This window comes from Leuresthes tenuis, unplaced genomic scaffold (genome assembly GCF_036924035.1).
Source record: "Leuresthes tenuis unplaced genomic scaffold, fLeuTen1.0.hap1 SCAF_10, whole genome shotgun sequence".
NCBI classification, from domain to species: Eukaryota; Metazoa; Chordata; class Actinopteri; order Atheriniformes; family Atherinopsidae; genus Leuresthes; species Leuresthes tenuis.
The window spans coordinates 25,062,443-25,071,865 of NW_027325364.1; the positions used below are offsets into that span (position 1 = coordinate 25,062,443).

The window sequence follows — 9,423 nt, forward strand, 5'->3', positions numbered from 1 at the left end:
TACAAACTATGGTCGGACATTCAAACCTTCTTGTGGCCGAACACATCCACTTCTGCTTTTGATGATGTATAGTTGGGCATTCACACCTTTTCTTAACAATTTTTCAGTAATTATTGGTGGACATTCAGACCTTCTTGCAGCTGAACACCTCCGCTCCCGCTTTTGATGGTGTATAGTCGGGCTTTCGAGTCTTTTCTTCAACGGTGTTTACAAATTATGGTTGGAAATTCAGACCTTGCAGCCAAACACCTCCGCTCCCTCTTTTGATCATACATTGTCGGGCATTCGCACCTTGTCTTACCCGCGTTTTACAAACCATGGTCGGACTTTCACACCTTCTTGTAGCCGAACAACTCCGCTCCCGCTATTGATTGTGTACAGTCGGGTATTTTAACCTTTTCTTACCCGCTTTTTACCAATTATGGTCGGACTTTCACACCGTCTTACAGCGGAACACCTCCTCTCCCTCTTTCGATGGTGTATGTTCGGGCATTCGAACTTTTTCTTACCCACTTTTTACAAACTATGGTTGGACATTCAAACCTTCTTGTAGCAGAACACATCCACTTCTTCTTTTGATGATGTATGGTTGGGCATTCGCACCTTTTCTCACCCGCTTTTTGCAAACTATGGCCGGCCATTCACAGCTTCCTCTCCACCATACTTGTATGGTGGGATATTCACACCCACTTGCATCCGAAGACCTCCGCCCCCACTTTTGTTGATATTTAGTCGGTCATTCACACCTTACCCGTTTTCTTGCAGCCAAACACCTCTGATCTCGCTTTTGATGATGTAAGATTGGGCATTCAGACCTTGCTTTTCCTGCTTTTCACCAACTATAGACGGACATTCACACCTTCTTGCAGCCGAACACTTCCGCTCCACCTTTTAGGTTTCTATCACACCTTTTTTTTCACCGCATTTTATAGATTATGGTTGGAAATTCTCAACCACTCATCCGAAGACCTCTCCTCCCGCTTTTGTTAATATATTTGAACTTAAGTCAGACATTCACACCTACTTGCAGCCAAACACCACCTCTCTAGCTTTTGATCATACATTGTCGGGCATTCGCACCTTGTCTTACCCGCGTTTTACAAACCATGGTCGGACTTTCACACTTTCTTGTAGCCAAACAACTCCGCTCCCGCTATTGATTGTGTACAGTCGGGTATTTTAACCTTTTCTTACCCACTTTTTACAAACTATGGTTGGACATTCAAACCTTCTTGTAGAAGAACACATCCACTTCTTCTTTTGATGAAGTATGGTTGGGCATTCGCACCTTTTCTTACCCATTTTTCTGGAATTATTGGTGGACATTCACACCTACTTGCAGTCGAACAGCTCTGCTCCCACTTTTGATTATGTTTTGTTAGATATTCGAACCTTTTCTTAACTGCTTTTTACAAACTTTGGTTGGACGTTCACACCTTCTTGCAGCTGAACACCTCCGCTTGCGCTTTTGATGGTATATATTCGGGCATTCGAACCTTTTCTTAACCGCTTTTTACCAACTATGGTCGGACATTCACACCGTCTTACAGCGGAACACAACTCCGCTCCCTCTTTTGATGGTGTATGTTCGGGCATTCGCACCTTTTCTTACCCACTTTTTACCAACTATGGTCGGACATTCAAACCTTCTTGTAGCAGAACACATCCACTTCTTCTTTTGATGATGTATGGTTGGGCATTCGCACCTTTTCTCACCCGCTTTTTGCAAACTATGGCCGGCCATTCACAGCTTCCTCTCCACCATACTTGTATGGTGGGATATTCACACCCACTTGCATCCGAAGACCTCCGCCCCCACTTTTGTTGATATTTAGTCGGTCATTCACACCTTACCCGTTTTCTTGCAGCCAAACACCTCTGATCTCGCTTTTGATGATGTAAGATTGGGCATTCAGACCTTGCTTTTCCTGCTTTTCACCAACTATAGACGGACATTCACACCTTCTTGCAGCCGAACACTTCCGCTCCACCTTTTAGGTTTCTATCACACCTTTTTTTTCACCGCATTTTATAGATTATGGTTGGAAATTCTCAACCACTCATCCGAAGACCTCTCCTCCCGCTTTTGTTAATATATTTGAACTTAAGTCAGACATTCACACCTACTTGCAGCCAAACACCACCTCTCTAGCTTTTGATCATACATTGTCGGGCATTCGCACCTTGTCTTACCCGCGTTTTACAAACCATGGTCGGACTTTCACACTTTCTTGTAGCCAAACAACTCCGCTCCCGCTATTGATTGTGTACAGTCGGGTATTTTAACCTTTTCTTACCCACTTTTTACAAACTATGGTTGGACATTCAAACCTTCTTGTAGAAGAACACATCCACTTCTTCTTTTGATGAAGTATGGTTGGGCATTCGCACCTTTTCTTACCCATTTTTCTGGAATTATTGGTGGACATTCACACCTACTTGCAGTCGAACAGCTCTGCTCCCACTTTTGATTATGTTTTGTTAGACATTCGAACCTTTTCTTAACTGCTTTTTACAAACTTTGGTTGGACGTTCACACCTTCTTGCAGCTGAACACCTCCGCTTGCGCTTTTGATGGTATATATTCGGGCATTCGAACCTTTTCTTAACCGCTTTTTACCAACTATGGTCGGACATTCACACCGTCTTACAGCGGAACACAACTCCGCTCCCTCTTTTGATGGTGTATGTTCGGGCATTCGCACCTTTTCTTACCCACTTTTTACCAACTATGGTCGGACATTCACACCTTCTTACAGCGGAACACCTCCGCTCCCTCTTTTGATGGTGTATGTTCGGGCATTCGAACCTTTTCTTACCCGCTTTTTACAAACTATGCTCGGACATTCAAACCTTCTTGTAGCCGAACACATCCATTCCTGCTTTTGATGATGTATAGTTGGGCATTCGAACCTACTTGTTGCCAGCTTTTCATTAATTATGGGTGGACATTCACACCTTGTCGCAGCCAAACACCTCCGCTCCCTGTTTTGATCATGTATGGTTGGACATTCGCACCTTTTCTCACCCGCTTTTTGCAAACTATGGTCGGCCATTCACAGCTTCCTCTCCACCATACTTGTATGGTGGGATATTCACACCCACTTGCATCCGAAGACCTCCGCCCCCACTTTTGTTGATATTTAGTCGGTCATTCGCACCTTACCCGCTTTTGGCAAACTATGGCCTTCTTGCAGCCAAAAACCTCTGATCTCGCTTTTGATGATGTAAGGTTGGGCATTCAGACCTTGCTTCACCTGCTTTTCACCAAATATAGTCGGACATTCACACCTTCTTGCAGCCGAACACTTCCGCTCCACCTTTTAGTTTTCTATGGGGCATTCACACCTTTTTTTTCACCGCATTTTATAAAAACACCACAGGAACACCGTATTGAGGCTTTGTTCTGCGGGAGCAGGGTATCAGGCTAGTTGGCATAGCCACCTTCCCCATGGTTAGCTTTGCTTGGTTGAGACGCTTGCTCCCCCCCCCCTTGCTCCTCGGCTAACCAAGTAGGAACAATCGGGCCCTTTTCGATGGCTGCCTTGTCTTTTACTCTGTGCAAAAGACAAGGCAGCCACAAACAACACGGGAACACCGTATTGAGGCTTTGTTCTGACCGCTCATTCGGTGTCGCGTTTCTTTAAAGCAATTCTCCCGGTTAGCCCGCACTCGGCTCGCTCCCAGAGCCGTGTTAAAGTCTGCTTCGCATTCACTCTCTTTTCTCAGCAGATTAAAAGAAAGTTTCATCTTGGGCTCCCTGAAACTTCCATCCTGCACCGCTGTTTGCTTTTTCACAAGAGCAGAGGAGAGCGCACCGTTCCCAGCGGCACTGCAGTACCGGGTCGATGCTTGGAGTGAACGGAGCAAGCTCCTTTTTCAACTCCTATTGATAAAAATCCATTTAATATGTAGTCCTCGCATAGAGGACATATCAGACATTAAACTGATAAGAACAGATACTACACTTGATCTTAGCCAAAAGGCAGAGAAGCGATAACTGTCCACTGGTTCACGTCCGAGGGCCCTTCCTGGCACAATGCGCACTTGTAGCGGTGTTCTTTTTATGGCCATAGTGTCACTTTGCACCTCCGCGCACCCGCTGCACTGAGCACTCTTCAGCCCTTTTAAATGGTATAACTTTACACTACCGCACGCTCCAGCGAGCACCATTCAAGCAACAACTTTGCACTCCAGCTTCGAACATCGGCACAGTCGCAACAAGTAAGGCGACTCTACTCAGAGAAGTCACTCTGCACAGTAACAAGATTTCTTTTGCACAGACAGAAAGGGCTTCATCCGCAAAGGTAAAGCCTGCCAAAAATAGAAACAACTCATTAGTGCTGCTCAACGTTGTACTTTGCAGTAAAAGAAAGAGCAAATCTAAAGTTTCAGGAATCCGAGAATAAGCTTACTTTCACGAGTTCTTCACGATTTCGGATTTTGCTATAAAATGAATTCCTTCACTCAAACTAAATTAAAACTGCTAAACCTTTAATCTGTTACATGCAAGGCAGATGTCAAATTCACAGAAAAAGGATCTAAGGGTATTTGGCCAATCGAGCTGTAGCAGCTTCGGTAAAAGAGTATAAGTTGAAGAGTTTGTGAATAAAGGTGTGCGCACACATAGTGAGTTGTAGGAAAATAGGCAGGGAGCAATGCCGGCTGGGGTATATGTTCTTATATGTTGTCTGACTGTTTGATTTGAATGTGTTGTGTAAGTGTCCTGTTGAATGTTACATGTTTGGGCTTTGACACGCTTCACTGTGGTTGTTAACTGTGTGGTGTGTCCTGAAATGTTATATGTTTGGGGTGTGTGACATGCTTAATGCTTTTCAGTAGCAACCCACTTATTCATATATAGCAACTGACAACATAAGAAGTCCGGACGTACTTTGATAGTAGTTGTAGAAGTATCCTTATTGATAATAGATAAACTAATTCATAGTGATAGAACAGTAGATGAACAGGTGCCTGCACATGTCTCATGAAAATAAAATGGGTGTATGATTGCTGACGGCAGAGCAATACTGCCAAACTTATGAGTTCTTGTGGCAAACTTGATTCAGTGTCTTGACGTGTATACGCTGTTTCGCTGACTTGTCACAAGAAACAAAGTGTGTTTGATAAGATCCGACCATTTTATTACGGGAGGATCAGTATGTATGGATTCTGATGTGACTGATAAACCCATTCGTATCTAAAGCATAATCTAATACGTGAGACAACGCCCTGAAACACAATCAAAAAAAAAAAAAGAGAGAGCGGTTTTGTGTCCCCACAGTCCATAATGTAGAAAAGAGAGAAAAAAGCCTTTCTGATTTGGTGTGTGTGCTCACAGTGCAGAGTGTAGAGAAAAGAGAGAAAAGAAAGCCGTTTTGGTGTCACAGGTGTTGTGACTTACACACACACATTTCTGAATTGAGAAAGGAAATTATTTTAGAGGAAGCACTAGAGTTTAGATCCCACATTTGTTGATAGGCATTCATTTAATTTTTCTTTTAATCAGTTTTAAAGTGAATACTAACTGAGAAGTGAAAAAGGTGAAGAGTTTAGAAGCTTGGTTCAAGAGCAAAACTTGGTTTATGATCAGCTGAGTCTCTAAACAGAACAGCAAAGGGCTTCATCGAACATTTAAAAAAGATTCAGATTGTTAGAATATCCAGAATTTATAGGAATGGTGGTGATTACTCTTATTTTCTAGAATGGAAATAACTGTGTCTGTTTTATGAATTTAAGGGGCTAAAAAGTTTTGTTCTCGTTTTTCTATGATTAACCGAATGTATGTGAGAGTCCAAACAGACAGAAGGGTTACGGCCGAGCGCTGGACCTTCCCAAAAAGATGAGACAGGCTGGACCCGTGCCATACTAGTTAAGACCTGCCTGTGGATAACAGGTTCTTTAAACTCTCACAAACTCACACACGTTCGCACACATACACCCATACACACACACATTCTTGAACTTGCTGCAAGACTAAACCTTTGCATTAACTGACTCCAGCAACTCTGAGTCTCATTGAGAGACTTTTCTCAACAATTGGGTCCTCAAACCAGATCTCAACGTTTTTTTCTGCTGTCCAGGGTCGGAGCTGAAACCGTGCACGGGGGAGTCCAGTACTCCTAATTAAAGACCCCCTGCTGAATTGCGGTAATTAGGGGCCAGTGTCCACTGAAAGCGGGAAAAAGGGACGAAATCGTACTTTTGAATCAATGGCCAGAAGCCATTGGCAGTAAAGGCATCAACAATAATGGTGTTATTTCACCCATTAACACTTAAGGTACCTCATGCAGTGGCTGTGATATGGTTACTTAACAAAATATCTTTACCAGACATCTCTCCTACATAACAGTTATTCTTTCACAGCCACACCTTGTTGTCGAGAGATGTGCTACACTTAATCCATCCACACTGCTACCTACCCCACAGATGGAAAGCCTCATGATTGCATGTCAGAAATAACCATGAGTGTTTTACCCAGGCCAGACTTAACTGATATACGTTATGAAAATGCAGAAATAACTATATTTATTCAACAGGTCAAGCAAAAAACCCCGATGGCACAAATGCTACAGGATTTGCAGTAGTAACAGAAACTGAAGTTTTCTTAAAACAACCACTACCAAAAAATTACTCTGTTCAAGCAGTCGAATTGGTAGCTTTAACTGAAGCTTGTAAATTAAATAACAAAAAGGTTGTTAACGTTTACACTGACAGTCAGTATGCCTTCTCAACTGTACATGTGTTAACACAGCATTGGAAAAACAGGTATGTTGACATCCACAGCTAAATATATAAACTACAAATATTTTAGCATTATTAGATGTTATTCAATTGCCATCTACAATAGACTCGTATGAATGACCGGAAGGAAAACCATACTGCCAAAGAATTTGTTTAAATATGCTGCAGTATTGAGCCACGGACCATGTCATGTCTCAACAGGAGGGATAGAAGCAATAATGAACAAGGTTTTTACAGCATATGGTTTTACTAATTATTGAAATTTTTTTTTTAGAATAAATAAATGAATAAAGTTTTGTCTAGCAGGTCAAATATGTGCAAAACACATTCCACAGGGCAATCTAAGACCAAAACGAAGATAATTCCCTAAGCCAGTGTATCTTTTTCAACATATTTGTTTGGATTTCATTATTTCATTATTGTGTAGATTTCATTGAACTAAATTAATGTTAAGGGAAACGATTCTGCTCAGTGACAACAGAGGTTTTTACCAAATGGTCTGAAATATTTCCATGTGCACAAGCAGATGCACTCTCAGTAGCAAAATCACGTGTAAAATAACTCATTTCTAGATTTGAAATTCCTGAAAAGATCTTCAGTGATAATTTGACACACTTTGTAAACAATGTCATCTCACTGATGGCAAAGAACTTAAAATAGACCTTAGAAACCACTGTGATATAGAAGGTTTCGCTAACACATTGGAATTGTTTTACTATTTACATATGCATGTGCAGTGAAGAATTGCTTGCTGCTGATAAATGCAAAGAAGAACAGCTTACACATAAATGCTCACATATAGGCTGCTGAATGCAATGAAGACCTGCTTATCCAGTAAAGTTCAATGTCAATGTGTAATATTCAATTAGGATTTGCAAAACAGTGAAGTTAAACAATGAATGGGTCCATAGTCGGTATGAGAAGACTACAGGAATATTTACCTGGGTGTACCAAACAGAGATGAGAAAATTGCGATAAATTATTGTTTGTTTGTTTGTTAGTATGTATATGAATGTTATGTGTATAAACTGTGTTGAGTTGTAGTTACTCAGTAGTGTCTCAGTGAAACAACCCACGGGGGAAGCCTTGCGGTGACAACAAAAGCAGTGTTTTACTGATCAGTCAAGTTGCTCCAGTGTACTCCATACAAACTGGTTGGCTACTGAAGGGATAGAAAATGGGGAATACTTGTTTTAAAGCAAACAAGGAATTAGATGGGGAAAATACATGTTTTAATGGGACCCAGACAATATTAAATACTCAGACAGATGGGAGAAGAAGTGTAGTTTTGTAGGAAATCACAAAATTATTACATAAAGTTAGTGAAATCAATTGAAGAATGCCTTTCTGAAGAGCTGTTTACCACAGATGAGCAGCTTTGCGACCAAGCACATTGTAGATCGCTTTACTGCCAAAATGATCTAATTTAATGGATTGGTTTAGACATGCATAACAGCATTTTAAGAACAAAGAGAGAAACAAAAAGGGACAACGCTTCATGGTGGAAGGTGATGTATAAATAACTGTGTATATGATGAAGGAGAGACCATTTGAGCAGCACAGCCATTTCGCAGCACAGGGACAGCAGTCCAAGTTAAAGGATCTCCCACGTGGTATCACCTGTCACACTGTGTCAAGGCATCAAAAGAAGAAAAAATCACCAAACTCAAGGACAAAGAGACGAAGACTCCGGTGAACGAAGAGAGAGGACTTACAAACCAGAAATACAAAAGGATGCTCGATATCAAGATCCAGAAGAAGAGGCTAACAATGCCACGAACACTTACGATGCTGGGAATGATGCCAGCAATGAACAGAGAAGAAGATTCAGTGTCATCAATCTGCAACACGTGCCTCTAATGAGGGGGTAAATATAGAATCCTCAACGATTACAACGTCTCTGGGAACTGTGACAACAACAAGGTTTAAACCATTTTGATATATATTGTAACCTATTGGCTAAGGAATAGTGCTGAAAATGAGGTAAATCTAATCTACCACTGTCCTTGGTCTTCTGTAGGGTTTTTAAACTAATACGTGGTGGTTTGTTTTTCCACAGAAATTTGGAGATGCATGAATCTAGTGACTTAAACCAAGTAGCAGATGGTTTTATGGGGATCATTGAGAACAAATAGTTAACTTTTGGTAGTATCATCATTTTAATGGTTGTAACTCTCCCCATAAGTGATATAGTTAAGGACTTCCAATGAGAGAGATCGTCCTCTACTCTCTTTAATAATTGCACATAATTTAGCTTTGTTAGCTCTGAGAGCCTGGAGGAAATGTTTATGCCTAAATATCTAATATTTCCTGACTGTAAAGTGATCGCAGGTATATTCTGGACCCTACAGTTAATGGGCAGAACTGTGGTCTTAGACCAGTTGATAGAGTAGTCAGAAAGTGCCGAGAATTTATTTATGAGTGTGATCGTGTGAGTGAGAGACGTCTCTGAGTTCTGAAGGAAAAATAATACATCATCAGCATAAAGACTTATTTTATGCTCAATATTTTGGGGTTTGATGCCTTTAATATTTCTATCTTGTCTGATAGCAGCTGCTAAAGGTTTGATGAAAATAGCAAAAAGTGAGGGAGAAAGTGAGCAACCCTGTCTTGTACCTCTCTGCAGACTGAAGCTTGGAGAAGTTTGATCATTTGTCCTGACACTTGCATTTGGGGAGC

The 9,423-nt window shown here is 41.4% G+C and overlaps 1 non-coding gene across 1 annotated transcript; it reads right to left on the reverse strand.

Annotated features, from left to right (window-relative positions):
• Positions 1-3,807: 3,807 nt before the first annotated feature.
• Positions 3,808-3,998, reverse strand: LOC140317018 (U2 spliceosomal RNA). Its single transcript, XR_011917371.1, has one exon. It is a non-coding gene; the product is annotated as a U2 spliceosomal RNA (small nuclear RNA).
• Positions 3,999-9,423: the final 5,425 nt, after the last annotated feature.